Here is a 25,912-nt window from a genome sequence, read left to right as displayed (position 1 = left end):
CCTATATTTCATGTCACAAACTGCCTATCTTAACGACCATTAGATAAATGAAAGAATGTTCTTGTTAGCAGTGTCTTATTAGACACGTATTATAGCAATCATGCAGGCATGGAAAAGCTTTTGCAATAATCTGTTGAATAATCGTTATTCACTTTTCTGTAATCATGCGGTAAATGGTCTGAACGAAATTCGAGAAGAATCTACTTATTACTTCTGCTGTTGTTATTAAATCTGGGTACCATCTTTTGCCAATCGCCTAACTTCTTTAATGGCTGTATATCCAAAGTATTCTACCATTAATTAGTCACGCCAAGAAAACCTGAGAGATCAGGTCTACCTTCTGCTTGACCGTGACGTTATTCTTTCATGATTAGTATAATACTATTATTATTATTTCTTGTATCTGTCGGAGACATTCCACACAGAAAACATTTTTGCCATTAAATATCTAAGTTACTGACAATTTTTCATACCTTTCTCCGGCAGCGATGCTCTTCGATTTATACTAAGTCCACCGTTGGCTCTATCGCTGAAAACTGAGCCCATATTTTCGAACGCGATAAGTATGTTTCATGTAATATATGAGAGACCATCACAGATGCTGATTAGGTGCGTCAGAAGAATGTCTCGTTCAATAAAAAAAAGGAAAAAATAAACTGAAAGTGGAACCGAACTTGCAGAACGTTTCGAAGTTGCCCACTTAGTTTTTAGCAGTATATCTTTCCACAGTAGCAGCGTATACGAGTCGAAGTTAAGTATTTTCCTGGTACAGGTCAACAATTCTGACTGGGTGATTTTCGTGCAGTATTTCAAGCAATCTTTCCTCTTCATGGTCTCTTCGGCATTCACCGTACAACTGAAGTGTTGCTTTTCAACTGCGTAAGTGCTGTACATTACATTAACTGTGACTATGGTGTCCGCTGGCCAATTAATGTGCTGAAGATATACATGACTGCTAATGGAGTCTTATAACTCTTGGTAATGGTATCACTGATAGTCTGCAAGCTCAAGAAACGTTATGTCTATGGTGTAACTTCTAATTGCTCTGAACAGAAATGAATCATGGACGTTGCCGAGATGGGTGACTTGCATGCCTCAAAGATACATATATCCGTACAGTAGGTGCAGCCACAGTGGAGGAGTATCTGCGGAGATGTCAGACAAAGTTGTGTCTCCTGAAGAGGGGCATCATCCTTTACAATAGTTGCAGGCGTAACAGTATGGATGACTGGCTTATCTGGCATTGTAACATCAATCGAAATGACCTTGCTGTGCTGGTACTGCAGATGGCTGAAGCAAGGGGAAATGACAGACATTTTCTCTTTTGATATTGGGTCTCACACCGACGGGCATTAGATATTTTAGCAATGGCTGGGGGCAGCCTCATGTTTTGAGCTGGCACACGCTGGCTGGGCGTCATGGCTGTGCTGTTGTCTGGGACGTTTCTGGGACATGGTCGCCGAGCACCACTGGATAGTCGACAGAACAGCGCTACAAGTCGCATCCAATTCCGTTGGCGCCCATCGCCAGGAAGATTCTTACGCAAAGTTCTGGCGGAAGCTGTGATAGGCTACTCAACTGTTACATCAGCACACATTTTCAGCCACCGTCGGGAATTGGCGGGAAGGAATGGTATTGGCCTCTAGTAGGGTAATTAGAGGCTAGATGAAGGCCATGATTAGCGAATGCTTGGTGTATCGCCGACGACTGGCCGAGTTCTTGCATAAGTGGAGCGGTCGCTCTCAGCCCGCGGGGCAGAAGGGAAGAAGAGTTGGTTGCCGGCCGCCTGATGAGTCGGTGTCGCGTTCTTTGCCGCCATTACTGCAGGGTAGTAGCCTTATCAGCATGTCAACTTGCATCGTACTGTCGGTAATATACGCAGCTCTGGCCTGTATGGTTTCAGTTGGCTTTTCAGCAGCCCAAAATTCGAATTGAGGTTTCTCAGCGGTGGGAACTTAGAACCACTCTACCTCCTTGGTCGTATTTGGGTTCAAAATGGTTCAAATGGCTCTGAGCACTATGCGACTTAACTTCAGAGGTCATCAGTCGCATAGAACTTAGAACTAAGTAAACCTAACTAACCTAAGGACATCACACACATCCATGCCCGAGGCAGGATTCGAACCTGCGACCGTAGCGGTCGCTCGGTTCCAGACTGTAGCGCCTAGAACCGCACGGCCACTCCGGCCGGCGGTATTTGGGTACTGCATCACTTTACCCATTTGTTTATCGATATTATATATTTCACCTGTTATCTTTGCTCCCTCTTTTCGTGGTAGAGAAGAGATTATTTGCAGTGCCATCTGTACTAGGTTCTTGCCAACATCTCTATCAAGTGAGGACTGCGTACATGTCAGTTTACATGATTGTTTACATATGTGATTGCTTCTTGTACAAATTCGTGATCGATTTTGTGTTCCAGTTAAATAAAACAAATGTAATTGTAAATTTATAGGATGGTATTTACCTGTTAATCGGTCACTCTCACCAGAATCCTTTCCCATCACCATTTTATAAATAAATTATGTGAGAGGCTAGCCACTCTACTTAGGACTCATATCAGGGCCATTATAAGATTCCGTAAAACACCTCGTTCAGATTCAGTATAAAGCCATATGGGTGTGATTTGCGTAAAATTGTGATTCTGCACCCAAACTTGCATTTCAGTTAAGGGTCCCGCGATAGAGACCACTTGACTTGTTTGCAAGCAGAAGGTTCTAAGATAAAAATTCAAATAAGGCTAATGCAGGAGTAGGTCCAATAATGAATAAGACACTAGGTATGCGGGTAAACTACCATGAACAATATAGTGAATCGTAGCAAAAATAGGCATGAAGTCAACACCCAAAACAGTAGTACTAGCTTATATGCTAACTAGCACTGCATATCATGGAAAGATCAAATTAATAAAGGATGAGATAAAAGAAATTATTTCGATAGTTGAAGCAGAGAAAACTGATTTATGATCTTCCTCCTCTTCTTCCTCGCATTTTCCCATTCCTCTGTGGGCTCGGCATTGTTATAAGGGCTCTACCAGAAATAGTGACAGTGGCCCAATTTCCTCGCTCCCCACCCCCCTTCCCCCCACCAGGACAGTGTCAGTGTACCCCAACTGTCTGCGTGTAGACTAAACCTCACGCTCAAGTGTGAGAACGATTTCGAAATGTTTGCGTAGCTTGTTTCCGAGGCAAGATGAGTATACCGACACAGTATTTACATAGTTGGATGATGGAAATAGCCTTTGACACCACATCGAGGCTAGCCAGCTCACCAGCCATCGTCGTTAACCCGCGAGGTGGATTCGATCCGGGGCAGATTCGCCTCCCCGAATTCTGGAAGTTGCGTGTCATAGTTATGCTGAAGAACTGAATTTGACAGCAGGAAATGGAAGCAAAGGAAAAATAGAAGGTGAATATGGACGCGAGGAAACGTGTGGGGGGGGGGGGGGGAGGTGGAGCGATGGGGGGAGGGGAAGGGATGGAAAAGGAAGCTGACTTCACACAACATAATTTACTCATGGCTAACACTTGGTTTAAGAATCATGAAAGAACATTTTAAACGTGTGAGTGACCCAGAGACAGTGCAACATTTAAATTCATTATCATATTCATTATGTAATGGTACGACACAGACTTCGGGACCAGATTTTAAACTGTAAAACATTTCCAGAGCCGATGTGGACTCTGACCATAATGTATTGGTTATGGACTGTAGATTAAAACTGAAGAAACTGGAAAAAGGTAGGCAATTAAGGATGTGAGACGTGGATCAGTTAAAAGAACCTGAGGCTGTTAAGAGTTTTAAAGGGATCATTAGGTAGCGATGGACAAAAACGGAATGGAATACAGGAGAAGACGAATGGGTATCTAAGAGAGATGAAATAGCGAAAACAGAGGATGAAACTAGTAAAAAGACTAGGTCTATCAGAAATACTTTGATGTCACGAGAGATTTTCATATATTTCCCTTTCATTAATTAAATTCAAATGACGAAGGAACAAGGAATATTAATGTTCAATGCCCCGTCGACAGAGCTATAAAAATGAAGCAGGCAAAGGTGAATACAGATGTCTTAAAATGAGATTCTCAGGAATTGCAAAATGACTAAGTTGGAATGGCTAGAGTACAAATGCAAGGCTATGTAAGCATATGTAACTAGGGAATGATAGATACCATCGATATGAATGTTAAAGTGACCAGTGGAGAAAAGAGAAGCAGCTGTACGAATATGAAGAGCTTACATGGGAAACGATAACTAAGCAAACAAGTAAAAGTTGAAAAGGGTAAGGAATATACAGAGGAGTTATTACATTGAAGGCAATATTGTAGAAAGTGAAGAGGAAGTAGATGTAGATAAAATGGAAGATACGATACTGCGAGAAGAATTTAGCGAAGCACTTGAAGACCTAAGTCGAAACAAGGCCCCTGGAGTAAACAATATTTCCAAAAAGCTACTGATACCCTTGGGACAGCCAGCCATGACACAACTGTTACACCTGTTGTGCAACGTGTATGATACAGGCAAAACACCCTCGGACTTCAAAATGGGCACAATAATTCCAATTCAAAAGAAAACAGATGCTCACAGGTGTGAATATTACTGAAATTTGAGTTTAATAAATCATGATTGCAAATTATGACATTAATTACTTGTGGAAAAATGGGAAACAGCCTAGCAGAAGATCAGTTTGGGTTCTGGAGAAACTTAGCAACAAGCGAGGTAATGCTGGCACAACGGTGTACCTCAGGAGAGTAAAACCTTCTACATTCGAGTTGGCAGTTTATCTGATTTTAAGCTTTTAGTGTGGCTGGTCAGTTGTTATTCAGATGTAAAGCTCTAGGCCCTGCATGGACTGTTAATTGTTTCAGCTCACGGATGTGGCTGTGTGTTACAATGAGATGGTGTGCAATGGAAGAGACACTGTTCGAATCTATACACAACGGTTTCAAGACTAGAGCCTACGCGTGAAGAGAATGCGTGGGAAGGTATGTGAGAACAAAGTATATTGAAGAGCCAAAGAAACTGGTACAACTGCCTAATATCGTGTAGGGCCCTCGCAAGCACGCGGAAGTGACGCACCACGATGTAGCAGGGACTCGACTAATGTCTGAAGTAGTGCTCGAGGAAATTGACACCATGAATCCTGCAGGGCTGAACATAAATCCGTAAGAGTCCGAGGGGGTGGAGATCTCTTCTGAACAGCACGTTGTAAGGCATCCCAGATATACTCAATAAAGTTCATGTCTGGGGAGTCTGGTGCCCAGCGGAAGTGTTTAAAATCAGAAGAGTGTAACTGGAGCTACTCTGTAGTAATTCTGGACGTGTGAGGTGTCACATTGTCCTGCTGGAATTGCCCAAGTTCTTCGGAATGCACATTGGACATAAATGGATGCAGGTGATCAGACAGGCTGCTTACGTACGTGTTACCTGTCAGAGTCGTATCTAGAGGTATCAGGGGTCCCATATCACTCCAACTGCACACACCTCATACCATTACAGAACCTCCACCAGCTTGAACAGTCCCCTGCTGACATGCAGGGTCCATCGATTCTTAAGGGTGTCTCCACACCCGTACACGTCCATCCGCTAGATATACGTAATTTGAAACGAGACTCGTCCTACCGGGCAACATGTTTCGAGTCATAAACAGTTCAATGTCGGTGTTGACGGTCCCAGGCGAGGCGTAAAGCTTTGTGACGTGCAGTCATCAAGGGTACACGAGTGGGCCTTCGGCTGTGAAAGCCCATATCGATGACGTTTCGTTGAATGGTAGAAATCGGCAGCAATTTGCGGAAGGATTGCACTTTTGTCACGTTGAACGATTCTCTTCAGTCGTCGTTGGTCCTGTTCATGCAGGATCTTTCCCCGACCGCAGCGATGTCGGAGATTTAATGTTTCACCGCATTCCTGATATTCACGGTACATTAGTGAAATGGTAGTACGGCAAAATCCCCACTTCATCGCTACCGACTATTACACTACGTTCACACCAACTTAACTCTCGATAACCTGCAGCTGTAGCAGCAGTAACTGATCTGACAACAGTGCCAGATACTTGTCTTATACAGGAGTTGCCGACCTCAACACCGTATTCTGCCTGTTTACATATACCTGTATTTCAATACGCATGCCTATACGAGCTTCCTTGGCGCTTCAGTGTATTGCTGTGATAGAAAGTTTTAATAACTCACGTTCCACGAACGTGGCACGTGTTGTGGGCACAATTCACGTCGCTTGAAACGACAAGCTCACTTCGCTCATATGAATGTCACAAACCATGCGTTGAAAGGGATATGCTTTTAGCAACAGTTATCCTGCGGATGGTTTTCATGTAGCACAAAATTTTAGAACGTCTGCAGTTAACGGCTAGTTTTTCGTGAATAGTTCATGTGATGTTAACCGAGTAACCGGATTTAAGAAAATTTCGTAATTATGTTACTTTTCAGTCGAGAAAAGTTTATGAAGCTCTGGCAGTTACAGCGATATTTCCGTATTTTTTCCCTAACGCATACATCATTCCCAGAACTACAAACGATGACGGCAAGCGTCCTAAGTACTTTTGCGGACGTGTTGGGTTAAACAATAGCATGTTAACTTCGCGGTGGGGATTCCCGGCCTGATGGTATCCAGTAATGAGTAGACGTGTGGCGACGCAGTGGTAGGGGTCGGGGAAGGGAAGGGAAGGGTGACAGAACTGCGCATGCGCGGCGAGTGGGTGGCTACGAGCCGTACCGCACCACCCACGCAACAGACAGCACAGCAGCGAGCAACACGGCGCCGCCACGCTCCGCCTCGAGGTGAGTGCGCCGCTCGGACGCCTTACCGCCAACCATTCTGGGCTCTGCGAATGGTGACTGAACGTAACTGAAACATCACTCCACTTCGCACCATGTTCTAAAGTTTAAACTAGACATAACAATGTAACTAAGGAGATAGGAAATTGTGCTATAGTCAGAACCAATGATAAAAAGCTAATCACATCAGGGGACTGAGCTTTTCAATGAAATAAGAAGAAGTAAACTCTCACGAATGATAACAAAGTATGATACCAACCAGACTTCCTCTCTTACTGCTTAGCGCTTTTCTCCCGAAATGTATTTCACGATTGTTGCACATTAAGATATTAGAATCAAACAAGTCATACCGTGGTTAAATGTCAGAGCAGTTAAGATGGAAATTTTTCAGGACTACGTAAGTATACGACTTTTTTATGAAAATTTAACTACCGAAGGATACGTCTTACAGTAATATGCTTTTAAATTTGTAATATTGTGCTCCTCGTTAACTACTATTATGAAATGTGCTCTCGGAACAGGACTGGTTTACAAACCAGCATACATGTGTAATACTTCTGAATATAATCGTAGAATCACATCCAGTGTTACAACATACTTTGTCTCAACATTAGAATCACTATAATCCAACGCTTCCACAAATAATAAAATATACTCATACCAATGAGTTTCTTTCCTGGGTTCTTATCACATGAAAGAGTACTTCTCAGTGACAGAATAGCATAATTCTTGTTTATTATCATATGAAGTTTGCAGCAGAACATCCTTGACCTCTGCTGGTGCCGACTAACCAAATCGAAACACATTTTCACTCGCGTGAGATGTAGCTAATACGGAGTGTGGATTGATAATGTGTATGCAGTACTGCAAAAGCTCACCGGATAGCCTACTCTGTAGAATAGTCTAGCCCCGCTTGCCTCTGACGCCGTATTGGGGTTAATGGAATACGCTAATGGTACGATTTTAGCGCCAAGTGCAATACAGGCAAGACTCGCCTTCGTTGTAGACTGCCTGCCCAACAGCTACTGCAATAATCAGTGCACTGAGCAAGCCATGCTAACGTTACCGTTAGACTTTTCATTCTAAATATTTTCCAGTTTTATATAAATGACATATGTTTCTAATTGGTATCTGACCAACCTAGTGTGGCTATGGTTGGATACAGACCATAAGCGCTTTCAGGATGCACACATATGTCTGTCTCAGTGTCAGAGTTTTCCAACTCTTACCTATCAAATTTCAATTACTTGACTACGCAAAAATCATGCATTTACTGATAGCTCATCAAAGAACGAAGTTATATCGTGTGTTGCATAGTTGTATTCGTGTGAACCACTATCTTTGTTTTATCTTACAAAATTAAATTTATTCTCATTCTCCACTATACACCTCTCTGTCAAATACATATGAACCTGTATCAATTTAAAATTGACACAACTCAGTTAATAACCAAGTAGGCAACTAAAAAGAAGCAAAAAAAGCAAACTTACAGCATTATTAAGCAGTCTATTTTTACTGTTATAAGAGTTGGTGGAACGCCGATGTCAACGTCTGTTCATGTCAAGAGATTCACTTCCAATTGCTTCAACAATTATTTTCTAACTGCGCACATTGTAAGAGAGTCATTTTCTTCCATTTAATTTGTCCATGGGTATAAATGGCAAACGTATCACGTGACAAATAATAGGCAAACAAATATGTATGATTATCCATAAACTGATGATCACATGGTCCGACTGCCTTCACAGTTCCAATTAAATTTCTTCATAATCAGAGATGTCATTTGCCCTAAGCGTTGATTCCGATTTTATTACAGTGAATCCCTTTTATAATATTACACAAATAGGGGAAAAAATACTCGATTACATTACATCTAGTGAAAAAATTAATAATCGTAACTGTACAGTGGCCGTTAAAAAGCGAATTACAGTTACACATAACTTGAAATTGCAATTTCTGTAGTGTTTCCATGACAGTACCAGAATCCAAAAAGCTTATTTCACAAATGTTATGTAAATTTAGTCATATCTACGAAATTAAGTTGGAGGGCAATATAAGCAATAATGACAGCGATAAAAATTTAATTTTTGTAGTTAAGTCTCGTCCCATAACAATGGTGTTCGCTACTTTTCTCCGGATTATAATCCAAGGAGTCCGTCGAATAGATTTAAGTGTCCAAGATTAACTTATAAATGAAAAAAAATTAGAATATGTGGAAGGTCTCATCATTTAAATAAATAGTACTTTTCACATGGTAGTATCTACTGAAATATGAGGAAGTAGTCATTGCTGTATGTTGTTGCTATGATGCCGGCCGTAGTGGCCGAGCGGTTCTAGGTGCTACAGTCTGGAACCGCGCGACCGCTACGCTCGCAGGTTCGAATCCTGCCTCGGGCATGGATGTGTGTGCTGTCCTTAGGTTAGTTAGGTTTAAGTAGTTCTAAGTTCTAGAGGACTGATGACCTGAGCAGTTGAGTCCCATAGTGCTCAGAACCATATGAACCATTTTTGTTGCTGTGATGCTGTTAGCTTGTTACAGTCTGGACAACGCTGAATGCTTATGAAGTTTTGTAAAATTCAGGTTTTCATTCTACGGTACTCGCACATAAACAGAAAGCAAATTTTAACCTAGTGAACCAGAATATCTCCCTAGAGGAAATTAAAACATTTCATTTTCCAAATTCTCTGTTATGAGTATTGGTGTTACAGTCTCAGTCTGTGAGAAGAGAGGCAACGTAGTATTTTAGCGTCCTGTTAATGAATAGGTCACCAGAGGCCATAAAGTCATAGGCAACGATGAAGTAAGAATCGACCGTGGCTGTACAGGCAAACCTAGACGGGGATGGCTGGACGAAGACGTGATTTTAGGTCCTCCAGAAATAGATCCCATTCTCACGAATACCATATTTTAATCTGTTAAGAACCATCACTAAAGTTAGCATGTATCCTTATCAAAACGTTGTTCATAAATGAGGAGAACGTAGAATGTTGTGTTTTTCGAGGAAGCTTACGCTAACTTTGTTGCGTAACAGTCAAACGTATCTCATTCAGTACCGGTACGTAAATAGATTTACTACAACGCACAAATTGTGGACTGACTGCTCATAACATACCGATGGGAAAGTTGTAAGTAACATGACAGATTGGAAATTTGTGGTAAGGTCTTATGGGACCAAACTGTTGAGGTCACCGGTCCCTAAGCTTACACACTACTTAATCTAACTTAAACTATCTTACGCTAAGGACGACACACACACCCATGCCCGAGGGAGGACTCGAACCTCCGACGGGGGAAGCCGCGCGAATCGTGAAAAGACGCCCTAGACCGCTTGGCTACCCTGCGCGGCATGACAGATTCAATAATCATTAATGTTACTACAATTATTCTATTTTTTATTGGAAAGTGTACATCCACCATAGTTACTGAACTGTTAACGTATCATGTGTTACTGATTATAACATATGGTATACGGATTTAACTTGAAAATGTTAAATAGAAAGGTATACAGAATTGGCGTTCAAATCAGCAGTCATGCATAATTGGTTTGAAAAGGTACTAGTCACCGCTAGTTAAGTGAACTACGATTTTTTTGTCATTTTTAAGTAGTTTCTGTCACATTTCATAAAACGTCTTTGGCATCGTTGAGCACTCTGAAAAAGTATGAGTGATTGAATGAATTATTTTACATAGCACATCTTCCCATCGTTGTTTAATAATAAATTTGTAATTAACCGTTAAATAGATTAATTAGTTTTGAATACATATTACGTCATAAAGCAACTTGAACTCACATGTTACAATTGGTGTTATAATTCAATTGTTCATCCCCTGAGCTTGAGTGTAGCCTAGCGATTACAACCTTTTGACTGTATTTTAACGTACCTCTGCCACAACATGTAATGCTGTTGTCAGTATTTCCTGCTGAAGAAGATGTTTTCATAAACGTCGAAACCATGGTTAAAGGGTTTTAATAAACCTTCTATTTTGCAACTGACTAGTTGTTTACTACTTGTACAATAGCTTCTGTTCTGTTGCATTAAGAGGAAACGGACGTAGATACGGTATCGACTACGTTTTTGCAAAAGATATTCAATGAACCTATAACGGTACATTGTCCGAGCACATGGAAGATTATTGTTTACAGTCCAACATGCTTGGATGTAATTACGAATAATGCGCATGATCGAAGTAAACAGAAATGTGGGATGAAAGAGATTGAGGCCTTATTTAAGAAACCATGCAAACATTTTACTCGAATGGTTTAGAGAGACGTCCAGAATCCTAAATGTAGATGGCCAGGCAAGCATTTAAATGCTTTAAGTCAATATAAGTTCAATGTCTACCTCAGAGCCATTTCACTTGCTCACTCTAAGGTTGTGGAGGATATCTACTCTGACGCCATGTGGGTAGGGGGGGGTGGGTTGTGGGAGGGGGGGGGGGAACAAGGTGTTACAATAATTTTCAATGTCACCTTATAAATCTAGAAGCCGCCAGCACTGTACATTAAGGCAAAGAATTGCTTATCGTTAACTACTTGTTCCGGGTTAATTTTGTTAACAGATCACGATATTTTGCAACGAATAGGATGATATGCTGGCGCTATGCTACCTACTCTTCGTGCTGACTTCATAAACAACAACGAGGATCCTAATAACATCGTCTTCAACATCAGAAAACTAGAGCAAAAATTTCGTCATTTTTCACGGGTCACCCAAGAGACAATGGCAGATTACTGTTAGATAATGTTACTCACGTAATCCGCGCTTGGTTAAAAGAAAAACGATGGATATTAACACAATTAACATTATAATGTTCGGTATTATCTAAACGCTCTTTCTAAATGACTTGGACTCCTATGCCTTTTAATATGTTAACTAACTGCGGTCGAAGTTCTGTTGCTCACCCTGTGCACAACAGTTGGATAGGAGGCTCTTAATATCCTCTGAGTGGATCAGGAACATAGGAGTTGCCACTATGCATCCGAACATTTAGTACCGCTAAAAATCTGATTGAATGAAAAATCGTTTATAAATTAATTACATATTATATCTGCGATTTTCTGTCAGGAATCCGAAATTTCATATCATGTCAAGAAAATGTATTGTATAGCACGATGAAAAATGTAGGACATTGATCGTTTTTTTATATTATTTATTTTTTTCATACATTGCTCTCCGCTATACATGCAAAGAATGCATGCCTATCTGCGATGGCATTCAGGTGCTGGATTATAGAATAATGAGCATCGTCGTTCTATATTCCACCCGGTATCTGGTTTGCGTGAATTCTTTTGGCCTTTTCCCCTCGCTCTACCATTCACTCGCACTCAGTGTTCCATCAGAAACTGTTCTTTGAAGTTATAGGTAGGCATGATGCCGTATCGTGAGTACTTCACCTCAACCATGTTGATTAATTTTTGTGACACATTATTTCCGAGGTACAGTTTTCCAATCATGAACAGTTCGCAGAACGAGACAGGCTTTCACCGAGGCTATCCCAGATATACGGTAGGATTACGGTCCAGGGGACTCGCAGTTGATTTATTTCTAGGAGGTGCACTTTGTCACCTCCATAAACCTATTCATTTTATGTGGTACGTTTGGACACAGTAATCATCTTGCAGTGTGGCATCTTCTTATCATACATAAGTCAGTGACAGTACGTCGGTCCAAACTGTCATTAATACACATCCTAATAGTCGCATTCATGCGCCTAAGACTGTATACATCCTTCAAGAGAAAAGTTACCCTGCCCCTTATACTTATCGATTTTTTGGTAAGATTATAGTGATTTGCAAGTGTTGTTACTTTTCCAGGTCTTGTCACGGGAAACGCTGTGCGCTACATTCTCTTACTGTTATTTTTACCTTTAGGGAAACACTTGTAATCTTACACATGTCGTAAGAAAAATTTGCTCTTGTGGCTGCCTTCCTGTCGAGAGGTAAATATTATAGCCGATTTTACGTATGTCGGTCTGCAACTTTCGATAGAGGTATGCGACCATTATTAACAAATAACTGGCTGGATTTTAGAATGCAGTCAGTTATGTTACAGCCCGTGTTACTAAGACAGTTCACTTTCTCACATTCGAGAACCAGGACGCGCAAAGATTCTAGCACCTGGTCCAGGTACAGCGCCAACTAAAGGGGTTTAAATAAATCCCATGATAATTCTAAATGGTTACTAGTTGTTACAAGCCTGATGTAAAAGTTGTCATCTACTCTGATACCGCAGACAGTGGAATACATGTACCAGTACTGAAGTTATTAACACTGTAGGATAGGCAGCTTTCAAAAGTGGTAGTATGGGTCAAAACAAAAAAAAAAGTCTGGTAAAAGTGGACTCTAAAATGTGTACCATAAAAGCTATGAGTACTTGTTCATCTTCGATTATGTGAAACACAGACCTTTTGCTGCAAGCTCTTTGGTTTCCATATTTTGGAAGAGATAGTATGGGCCAAAACGAGGGAAAAAATGTGAGGTAGATACGAGCTTTAAAATGAATACCTTTAAGAGCTGTAAGCACTTTTTCATCTTCGGTACTGTAAAACACGTTTCTTCTACTGAACAAGTGCTCTTAGCTCTCAAGTCATGCAATTTAAAGCCCACGTTTACTATAGTCCGATTAAAATTGTGCTATAGTTGACATCTGTCACTTGCCGCTACAGTGTTGCTACATGCGCTCTCGAGATATGACGGAAATGGGTGGTGCTCTGTTGACAGCTGATTTTAAGTGACCGAGGACTGAACTGCAGCAGACGACCTTGTGATGTGCAATGTATCCGAAGAAACGGCGCAACTATATGGGGCAGAACTAAAACCACGATCGTTTAAGGCTAACCTCTACGAGAAAGCCCAAGACAAAAAAATTTCATAATATGTTTATTTGTACAGCCATCTTCCGCAGCAAAATTTCAGTTTTAGCGGTAAAACTTATGTGTAATTTCTAGCTGCCATTGGTTACCCGAAATTATCCTTACACTGGCCACAGGAGATGCCGCGTTACCAACTGATGACCAGTCCTGGTTGGCACTTGCTTGCAGATTATAGGCGACACAAGCAGATTCCATACGGAAAAAGAGCTACAGGAAGAAAAATAACAGCAAATAAAAAAGTCAATACAATGACGAAAATGACGTGGCAAAGTATTAGAAACAAAAAAGTGAATTTAAAACAATTGATTGAATAAAAATGATAATCAAAGTGTTACTATTAAATTTATAAAAATCTGAAATTTCGTGGTCTTTGACGAGGTTCGAACCTACGATTGTCTGCACGTCAGATCACAAGCTAACCACAACACTAAGCCATCACCGTGCAGACGCCCGTTGTACTTTTGATCCTGGTGTCCCAGACGCATTGATTAATTGACAGCCTTCAAAAATTCGGCTTCACGTAAAGTCGTGTGAAGATTACTTAATATATGCCGATTTCCATTATTATAATAACTGTATAAGTGACACTGAATCGTGTCTTGTGCGGAAGGATCCAGTAGTGTTAGGTTAGTGCTGTGTAGGAAACGTATGTATTTTGTTTGCATCGTTGTGCGTGTGTGTGTGTGCCAACGGCGAACGTTTTGGTTGCCACTTTCAGAGCTCCTATTGGAAGAAACCAGCTACAAAGCGTGAAGTGTCAACCATCAAGTAATTTTAATTGGACTATAGACTTTTTCGTGTCTTGGTCATACTACCACCTGTGAAACTTGTCTATCCTATTGCCTTAGCAAGAACATGTATTTCACTGTCAGATGCATCAGAACAATTTTCGCTTAGAGTCTGTCGCTTCTGAACAACGGTGCTTATCTCAAATTGATACATTTACCCTTCTCCATCATTCCTGATTGCCTGTAACATGACCACGGAGTCACCATGTGTAACATCTCATATTAAAAACATCGGTTCATTTACTCGTCATTGTACGGTGTCAGTACTGACCTATTCAGTTAATATTGCTTTCTACATGATTGCGTCATGCCATAGTTACAGGGATAAAATTTTCAAATCTCACATAACATCATAGGCAGATTACATGACGTGATCACATTCATGATTGTTTGACTTCATGCAATGACTGTGAAAACGAGGACACCATCCCACATATTTATTCAAGCTAAAATGTGATTACTCTTACGACTTCAAGATATCAGTTGATAAAACACAGTCTAATTATGCACACCAAGTTACGACCATTCTTTCATTTAAAAATAATCTTTATTACTATTAGTAAACATTTTTTAATGATCTATTGGTCCTTCGTTGTAGGCATGACTCGAATTTAGTTTTACTAACAAGTCTGCTAATACAGCTCTCCAATTTATTAAGCCGTTGTATATTAATAACTGATAGAATGTTGCTAACTGATGTTTATGCGAGTTCAAAAAAAAAATGGTTCAAATGGCTCTGAGCAATATGGGACTTAACTTCTGAGGTCATCAGTCCCCTAGAACGTAGAACGACTTAAACCTAACTAACCTAAGGACATCACAAACTTCCATGCCCGAGGCAGGAGTCGAACTTGCGACCGTAGCGGTCGCGCGGTTCAAGACTATAGCGCCTAGAACCGCTCGGCCACCCCGGCCGGCTATGAGAGCTCATGTCAGGCCAGAGATAAAATAATCACGACATTATAGCTGCAGCTGACTAGCAGTTCTACATCCATATTGTTTCTTAATCTACGTAACTCCATAATAATTAAACTCTATTAACTATACACTGGAGTTTAAAACTTAAGGATGTAAGGAACTTCCGACTGATGTGTCACTGGCATGTAAAATAGCTCTATGACATTAGGACTATACACAGAAAGAACTAATACGGTATGGGTATGGAAGGTCACTGAAAGCAGTACGCAATTCCACGAACAGAAATGACACTCTTATTACAAGACAATAATTACACTCACCGCGATTGGTAATGGATACTGGAATTTAAAAAGGCGGGACATGATTCTTAACAGGGTGTGCGATCACCGCTCTCGGCAGTGCTTGCTTAGCAGCGTGTTCCCATGCTGGCCCCGAGGTTTGTCAGCATTTCTTGTGATATGGTATTCCATTTCTCCACCAGCGTTGTTGACACCTGATGGGTGATCGTTGGTGCATGTGAACGTTCCGCAATACTTCGAGCATCAGGCCAGTCCATTCGCAGAATACCCTATTCTCCGAGAGCTCTTCCACCTGTGCTGTTTCATGCGGTCGCACGCTCTCATCCACAAAAATGAAGTCGAGACTGCACTCACTCTTGAAAAGACGCAAAGCGTCTAATAGCTAAGGTGGAGGAGTTCTTTGTACAAGAGGATACTAGGCGAATGTGGGCTGCCCATTCCCGCAAATAAAATCCCATCGGGCACGTGGGGTATGCATTGGGAAAATATACTGCAGCTCGTCCACATGCACCAACAACCATCGAGCAGTTGTCAGTCCCATTGGTGGAGGAATGCAACGCCCCTCCAAAAGAACTCCTTAGGAATCTTGTGGCCAGCATGTGAGCACGTTGCAGAGCATACATTGCTGCCTTGGTGATCACACATCCTACAAATATGCATGCTTCGCCCTTGGCGATGCCAGGGGACCAACAAAGATCGCAGTGTCTTAAGAGTAATTATTTTATTTCAATAAAAGTGTCATTACTGCTCGTCTCATTGCTTATTTCTGATGTAATGTACGGTAGCAGTTCTTTCTATATATGATCCAAGTTTCGTCAAGGTATGTTACTTGTCAGTAACACGTCATGTGAAGTTACTTTCGTGCTTACGTTTGGCACATCAGTGTATGTCCCTTCCTTAACTATAACTAAATAAAAAAAAATAAAACTAAACTTGTACATGTAATCACATAAATTCCACAAACACATGTCAATCTTCATGAACAGAATTTATTTCAATTTGAAAAAAATATATTTTCTATCTATTTCAGTAAAAATGCCATCAAGCGATTTAACATTTTAAATTATTCCTTTAATCATCAAATACCTTACGGGAATGCAGACGTGAAAAGTCATCGACAACCGCCGATATTTCGACAGGAGCACACCCTGCCATTTTCAAGGCAAAAGGCAGTTTGGTCTTGCAAATGTTCAACCCCATCTTAATGAATGTGTGATTTACCACACGCCAAAATTTTAGAGCCTGCTAGGGATATATTTAACGGTAAACTTACGCTCCATTGCAAAAGCAGAGATTTTACATTTTCTGTAGCAGCAGACAAAACAGTTACATACCCTACAACATGACAGAAATCACACTCATGAAATCCTTTATAACTTGATCCTATCTGTAAACAATAAAGGACACGTAAGTAATAAGGCTCTCTCCAATCAGGTAACACATGAAATTAAATAAATATAAGGAAATACAAGGGTATGACATTTACTAGTCAACTTTGGGAATAATTAGACATTCTGCCCGCGCTGTAGCTGTTTAATATGAGGCACCTCACATTCGCAATGCTTCGTGATGCCCTCACTCATGTAGTAGCACATCCACCTCCAGGATCGGTGCAATAGAGACAGCTTAAACTTATATTTCCAACCCTTACGCTAAACAGTACACTTCTTGCTATTCATCATCAAGTATGCCTGGCATTATGAAGCATAGACCTCTAACAAAGATCACCCTTTCCACATACAGTGAGGTGACAAAAGTCATGGGATACCTCTTAATATCGTGTCGGACTTCCTTCTGCCAGGTGTAGTGCCGCAACTCGACGTAGCCCGGACTCAATAAGTCGCTGGAAGTCCTCTTTCGAAATATTGACCCATGCTGCCTCTATAGCCGTCCATAATTGCGAAAGTGTTGCCGGTGCAGTATTTCGTGCATGAACTGTCCTCTCGATTATGACCCATAAATGTTTGATGGGATCCATGTCGAGCAGTCTGGGGGTTGGGAAAGAGGGGGCATGCTCAAGGCTTAAATCTTCATCAGCAGACTTATTTTCCGTTTGTAGATTTCCGATCATGGTATACTCTAGTCTACTCAGTCGGACATAAAAATCTTTTCCTAAAGGCTATCTGGAAATGACACAATGCCTTAAATTTGTTCTAGTATTTAGAACCTCATTCTGACGCTTCCTCTCTGAAATAAGCAACAGTAGCTCTAATCGCCTTAATGTTAGACCATCTCTTGGGGAATGCTCCATCAAACAACTTTAAAAATACTGCAGTGAGTATATTTCCCGCGGGATCATATGCAAGCAGCTCACGTAATTCCAGTTCATCATTACTCATTGCTCTTTCTCAATTAAAAGTCTATTAATTATAATTCAGCTCAAAACTTTTCTCTTTCTTATGTCTCTAATAATATGCTGTCACGTAGCTTAGTTTCGTGCAAATGTATACATCTTATAGCATCTTCACTAATTGTCATCATAAAATAACCATAAGATCTTGCTTCAGGTTTCCTACTGCTGTAGTTAGATGAAATTTTGTAGTGTTCTATTTTCCGTACTTAGGGATCATATTGATCGGTTCAGTTGCATGTGTTACTCAGATATACGACCAATCCATACAGCTATTATTAAAACTGTGTGATTTACTCTTATTACCTAAATTGTCTACCGGCTCAGGTAATAATATTGGATTGACAGCTATCTCCTCATTACTAAGCTCACAGTCCCTTTCCACTCCTTGTCTGGCCTACTGACTATTTTTTATCAGGAGATTAACTTCCGCTTTCACCATCTCTCTCGTGAAACCACCCTCATATCTGACGCTATCTTTACATTTTAAAAATTCATCTTTTATATCAGTTCTCAATTCTTTTTATTTAGTATCGAGTTTCACAACACCAAATCTCAGTTCACTAAGTAATGAATCTGCTTTTCCTCCTAATTTACGAATCTTAGATTTTAGCTCATTACAACTAGCTCTCATTTCTAACATAAATCGCTGATTATCAGCTTTCACCTCTTTAACACTGTAATATAAGTTAGGCAGTATGCCTTGTACAAGATTACATAAACTACGTTCGTCTTCATCTCCAGAATTATTACGGTTTTTACTAATTTTCTCCTCCTTTGAATATGCGGATACCTTATCACTTAATCCTTTAACACAATCACTTCCTACGTTTGTTTATCTATTACTAATTCATCCGTTTCACCGTGTACCTCCGATAGGTATCTTTTATAATCTTCTTTTTCTTCCATAATAACACAGTCTATTTATTAGCATAATCTTATTTGTTTGTATTTATCTACTTCTTTATTTAACCTTATCAGGTCTGGATCTTCAGGCCCTCCCTTATATCGGTCCAAGGATTCACGCATAAAAAACCATTATTACATCATTGCTAAATAAGAAATAATAATTATTTCAATATGATAAGTAGTAATAAAATGATTTAAGTGACTGTAGAGACAAAGTTAATAAATAGTAGTCACTAAGGGCTGATAATGGTAATTCTGGCAGTACATGTACTACTGCTGCTGCTGTCACTAATAATAATAATAATCAAGAGAGTCGAATATACTAAATAATTGTAAAGGGGTAACGACGCGGATGGGGAAAATTGTAGTCATTATTGTTGTTTGAATAAATATGTCGTTAACTGTCTTTTGAAACTGAAGATGTCATTCAGTTCCCTAATATAATGAGGGAGTTTATTTCAGAGTCGTTTTCCTACTACTGAAAAGCACTTCGTGAAAGGGACTGAGCGATTAAATGCGACAGACAGAATTTTGCTCTGTTGGGAACGGATGTTTCCGCCTGTTGTTCAGACAACAGCGTTAAGATCGGGATATGGGAGACAGTGTAATCTGATACGACAACAGCGGACACAGAGTGTATGGAAATCTCTCTGCCTGTCTGTACGCAGCCAAGATGGCTGTGCTTATGATTGTAAAATTTGATTATAGGGTCGAACGTCACAGATATATCGAACACAGTCTTTCCTAACCAGTTCCAGGAGCCGTGAGCTTTCCTGAGGAAGACTTTGCACAATAACATCGCTGTAAACAATAATTGGAAGTGTAAGTGTTTGTACAAGTTTATTTTTTTCAGATAAATAGGAAGATCTTTTATGTTTTTGTTGTGCATGGAAAGATACTGATTCCATCTTGCATATTCCCGTTACGTTCCAGAGTAGCTGATATTTGTCACATGTAGGATTAAAGGTGATACGAATTCCCAATATGTCGGGCTAATGAGCCTGGAACGACTAACCAGTACCGCTTGTGTTTCGACTGGGTTGAGCTTTAACCCTTATTCTGCGCCCATTTTCATAGTGCACAATTCTCGGTAGCTGCCTTCATGTTTATTGACTTTGAACTTCTATAAAAGGTCTTTTGAACTTATCTTAAATACAGTCGACTGGAAAAATAGTGTTGCTGGGTGACGGATCGGCTGTTGACGTGTTGTAATGGAAGCCGAAGGCCTCCCGACATGTGGACTGTAGGAGTGGGACGTCGGTTGAACGGTGACCAGCGACCAGATATTTGCTCAGTCTCTCGACACTTTGCTATCAACGACGCCACCGCGAGCTGCCTGTGTCAGCGACGCGCCCGCTTGCTGTCTCCAAGTGATGCGCACAAACGACACCTCCCCTCGCTACCAACGTCTGTTAGACACGCCTGCGACTTGTCGTGTTAGATTTAGAGGCAGCACAGCTCTCTACATTATCGTACTGCAAAATCAATGCGATTGTGCAAAAGCGCACTCAGCCAAGTCTGCGATTCCGCTGCTGCGATGCTAATGGACAAGTGAAGATAGCACTGCGGAACTCTGGACCTCCGTCTCTGCACCCCGCGCCATCCCATCCGCCCCGGACTTGTCCACGGCTGCAGCAGACAATGGGAAGGAGATGTGTGCTTGCACCCCATGTCGTGACGAACAGAGGAGAGCCAGTAGTACCGCACGTAGTTAACTGGAATCGCTGCGTAGCCGACGACCACATTCCTCCCTTCACAACTCCCTCAACTTTGTTAATATCAGGAACCATCCGGCCAGGAACAAAGGGTCTCCAGTGTGGCGGACTGTCTGTCGGGAGGTGAGTATTATAGCCAGTATTATTCAGTCACTTCACTTCCTCACGTTTCCGAAACTGGACGCATAGAGATAGTAAAATCTATTTTTATTTATTTTTAAACAGTTCCAGTATACAATCCGAACAAGAACTGAACATTAATATATAACATATTACGTTTCATTTTCTTCCGTGGAAGCTGCTAGGCGCTCTTTGGCGGTCGGTAGATTGTAGCCTCGCTGTCACAGCTTACGCTGTCTGATGCTAACTACTATTCATTCCACCAACACTCTCGAAAACGGCGTGGGTCATATAAATAAATAAATTTTGTAAATTTGCTATCCGAACCATTTGCACAAATAAATCCCCTCACTCCTATCACGTTTTCCCGCCCAGAATTGATGATGTATCATAAACTCCTATATTTACAATATATTCTGAAAATAAAAAAAAAAATGAACTATGCGATCCGTCGCACTTCGCACCTACAAATGTTGATTAAACTTTTTTCAAACTTTGACCGTGATCGTGTTACCTAAGAAGTTAATATGAGGTCTGTCTTTTCTCGAACAGAGAGCTACAGGGATGGATAGAAATATGATAACACCGAGAGAAATGCATGCTGGAACATAAATGCAGATTCTAGCCAAGCCTGAAAGTTCACTGGTGTAACTGACCGCGAACGGCACCTATGAAATGTCCTCAGCAGGTTGCAAACGTCAGTGTGGTTAGTACAGTGTTTTGTGTATTTGTCAGTGCATTGTGTCGTAGCTACATGAATTCGAAGTGGGTAAATTGTTGGTGCTTCCATATCCAATAGAGCCACAGTTTTAGGTGTTTCAAGAAACACCGCAGCGACGATTTAAACTGCATACAGGGAAAGCGGAATAACATCATCCGCTAATCACACACGGACGAAATTGTGTGTTGAGTGATGGACACAGACGGTCATTGAAGAGAATCGTAATAAAAAACAACAGACAACAGCTGCAAAAGTCACTGCAGAACTGAAAGTCGCACTTGCGAACCTTGTCAGCACCAAAACAACACGAAAGATCCATTACCAGGACGAGATGTTATTCCAAAACAACTCATCAGTGATGCAAATGTCCCTAAATGATACCGAAGCCATAAAAACTCGACTATGGAGAAATGGAAGAAAGTCTTTTCCAGCTTCTGGTCGAGTTTATGTCCCAAGAGTGAAACATGGCTGGGGATTGGTTCACCACAGCCAACGATTATGTGACCAGTTTGGTTGGTCAGGACCACTCAATAGTACAGTATTTGTTTCCGAAATGTGATGCTGCGTTACAAGACGACAGGGCCCTGTTCACACAGCTCGCATCATCCATTACCTGTTTTGGAGCACGAGGATGAATTGTCGGATCTCCCTGGCCACCACAGCTACCAGATCTCATTACTGAACATTTATGGTCTACTTTAGAGAGAAGGGTGAGTGATTCCTATCCACTTCCATCATCTTTATCCGAACTTGCCGCTATTTTGCAGGGCGAATGGCATAAGATGCCCTTGAAAACCATATGCGGCACGTATCTAACCATTCAGAGACGACTGTAAGCTGTTTAATTGCCAACGGATTTAGTATACCATATTAGGCATATTAATGTGTTGTGTTTTTTAGTGTTTTCATATTTTTGTTTACCACTTGCATATTAGTAAGTACTAACAGGTTTCTCTGTTCTGTCAAATCACAGACACCTACATTTACATGGATACTCTGCAAATCACATTTAAGTGCCTGGCAGAGGGTTCATCGAACCACCTTCGCAATTCTCTATTATTCCAACCTCGTATAGCGGCGGAAAGAATGAACACCTATATCTTCCCGTACGAGCTCTGATATCCCTTATTTTATCGTGGTTATCGTTTCTCTCTATGTAGGTCGGTGTCAACAAAATATTTTCGCGTTCGGTGGAGAAATTTGGTGATTGGAATTTCGTGGGAAGATTCCACCGCAATGAAAAACGCCTTTCTTTTAATGATGTCCAGCCCAAATCCTGTATCATTTCAATGACATTCTCTCCCATATTTCGTGATAATGCAAAACGTGCTGCCCTTCATGGACTTTTGCGATGTACTTGGTCAGTTATGTCTTGTAAGGCTCCCATACCGCGCAGCAATATTTTAAAAGAGGACTGACAAGCGTAATGTAGGCAGTCTCGTTAGTGGGTCTGTTGCATTTTCTAAGTGTTCTGCCGATAAAACGCAGTCTTTGGTTAGCCTTCCCCACAAAATTTTCTTTGTGTTCCTTACAATTTAAGTTGTTCGTAATTGTAATTCCTAGGTATTTAGTTGAATTTACGGCCTTTAGATTTAACTGATTTATCGTGTAACCGAAGTTTAACAAATTCCTTTTAGCACTCATGTGGGTTACCTCACACTTTTCGTTATTTAGGGTCAACTGCCAATTTTCGCACCATTCAGATATCTTTTCTAAATCGTTTTGCAATTTGTTTTGATCTCCTGATGACTCTATTAGTCGATAAACAACAGCGTCATCTGCAAACAACCTGAGACGGCTACGCAGATTGTCTCCCAAATCGTTTATATAGATAAGGGACAGCAAAGGGCCTATTACACTACCTTGGGGAACGCCAGAAATCACGTCTGTTTTACTCTATGACTTTCCGTCAATTACTACGAACTGTGGCCTCTCTAACAGGAAATCACAAATCTAGTCACATAATTGAAACGATATTCCCAAGCACGCAATTTCACTACAAGCCGCTTGTGTGGTACAATGTCAAAAGCCTTCTGAAAATCCAAAAATACGGAATGGATCTGAAACCCATTGTCCATAGCACTCAACACTTCATGCGAATAAAGAGCTAGTTGTGTTTCACAAGAACGATGTTTCCTAAACCCATGTTGACTGTGTGTCAGCAGACCGTTTTCTTCGAGGTAATTATTAGTGTTCGAACACAAATATGTTCCAAAATCTTGCTGTATATCTACGTTAATGATATGGGCGTGTAATTAAGTGGATTACTCCTACTTCCTTTCTTGAATATTGGTGTGCACTGTGCAACATTCCGAACTTTGAGTACGGATCTTTCGTCGAGCGAACGGTTTTATATGATTGTTAAGTGTGGAACTAATACATCAGCATACTCTGAAAGAAACCTAATTGGTATACAGTCTGGACCAGAAGACTTCCTTTTATTGAGTGATTTAAGTTGCTTCACTACTCCAAGGATATTTACTTCTACGTTAATCATGTAATTTCAAGGCGTAATACAATTTCTTACCGCGCGACCGCTACGGTCGCAGGTTCGAATCCTGCCTCGGGCGTGGATGTGTGTGATGTCCTTAGGTTAGTTAGGTTTAATTAGTTCTAAGTTCTAGGCGACTGATGACCTCAGAAGTTGAGTCGCATAGTGCTCAGAGCCATTTGAACCATTTTTGGCAAAGCAGTGGAGCGAGATAAAGGTTGACGAGTGACACTCGTTGCAGCATATCCATCGAACGCAGGGCGTTTAGTCATACAGACGTGCAAACTCTGCTCAACAACCGTCGGCAGTTGTCCACAGCCGTAACCACCGTCTTCTCATGAAAGATGATATCCAAACATTGTACCTGGTTCCAGGCCACGCTCCACATGCATATATTGTGATTTTCGGAAGTTGACCTCGCTTCCAGCAGCCATCCACTACGTTTGTAGCCAATACAGTGCAGAGCGGGTCTCCCCCTCAGTCCGGATGAGAGACACAGTATTTTCATATGCCCTACATTTGAAGGATAGTTGCTTTAGGGAGATCCCTGCAAGCCGAAGGCGAAGGCCTGCAATGCACGGTTCTAAGGAGATCGCATACAGGGGGACCAACATGGGAAACAATGCCTGACAGATCTTAGGGCCTTAAAATACTCCGTTCTCCCTCCGTTGATCGCCTTTGCTGATCTGCACCATGCAACAGCTGCATCACTGCAGTCCTCAGTAAAGGCGGGACATCCATCCTCTTCATCGCCGCCACGAGGTACCTATGATTCACCAGATCAAAGGCGTTGTCGAAATCTATGGCGAGCAGTGCTCCCCGGAGGGGCAATGCTGCCACTAGGGCGACGACGTCACAACAGGCCCCCAAGGACGTATAGATATTATTTGTTCCCCCAAGACACGTCTGATCTGAATGTAAACGATTCGCCAACTTTTAACATGATCGCCCAGTATGTGCATAAAGATCTTATAGCCACTATTAAAGTGGGGTTCAAGGGGCGATATTTCAAGTTCGCTTGCCGCCACGCGGATTGGTTATCGCAATCACGAGCCGTTCCACAAATTCAAAGGGGAGTGGGAGTTTCTGTTTCAGAATCTCATTAATCATGCATAACTACATCGGTGTCATAATGGGCACAAACGCGTCGCAGAATCCCCACGGGAAACCATCAGGACCTGGGGACGTGTTGGCCGTACCACGTGAAGTCGCTTCGTCCAGCTCCTTACTGGTAATTTCAGATAAGACGTCTGCTTCTCCGTTCGCACGTGTCGCGTCTGAGATTTCGTCGAAGACGGTCCCTAGTTCCCCTGGCCCTCCTCGTCGGTCCCATAGATTCCACCAAAATGATCCGCGAGCACCTGTGCTGTACCACGTTATGTTGTTAAACGAAGACCATGGTCTAGATCTATCTCATGAATTAATACCCCGCGTCTTTGTCGTCTTTCCCGTACCACATAATGCATCGAGGGTAGTCCTGAGGTTTCGCGCGTGTTACTGTACCCGCCATCCTTAGCGTTGCAAGTTGTATCAGCTTCGCCTTGAGTCGCTGGGCGGCTGTCCGACGTTCTGGTGAAGGTGGTCATCTGAACAGTTTCCGGATAGACGTAAAGTAAAAGTTAGAGTTCGTGCGCTGCCATCGACAAGCCTCCTTCCTGTAACCTGTTAACGTCCTTCGTTTGTGCGTTGTATTAATACACATTATCCGCACCATCTCATGGACGTTCACTGAACCAACATCTCCTTCACGTGCTGGGAGGGTTAGTTCGACCCACCACTGTAGGACGGAGCCATAAGCATATCTTCAGCGGAGGCAGCCGTGCCACGTAACTTCCACCAGAGGGTGCAATCCACATAGCGCAAGTGGGAGACGTTCATCTTCCAATTACCCCTCCGTCTTCATACCGGCTGTCTGGCACGAGTAACCGTATAA

The 25,912-nt window shown here is 41.6% G+C and overlaps 1 long non-coding RNA gene across 1 annotated transcript in view; it reads left to right on the top strand.

Annotated features, from left to right (window-relative positions):
- Positions 1 to 6,758: 6,758 nt before the first annotated feature.
- The window catches only part of LOC126183389 (uncharacterized), a 249,864-nt gene continuing 230,710 nt past the window's right edge, over positions 6,759 to 25,912 (top strand). The window contains exon 1 of the long non-coding RNA XR_007536729.1: positions 6,759 to 6,797. This is a non-coding gene — a long non-coding RNA (uncharacterized LOC126183389). The remainder of the gene's footprint in view (positions 6,798 to 25,912) is intronic.

Source organism: Schistocerca cancellata, chromosome 4 (genome assembly GCF_023864275.1).
Source record: "Schistocerca cancellata isolate TAMUIC-IGC-003103 chromosome 4, iqSchCanc2.1, whole genome shotgun sequence".
Lineage (NCBI taxonomy): Eukaryota > Metazoa > Arthropoda > Insecta > Orthoptera > Acrididae > Schistocerca > Schistocerca cancellata.
The sequence above is the reverse complement of the archived record's forward strand: the minus strand, read 5'-3'. Positions and strand labels throughout refer to the sequence as shown.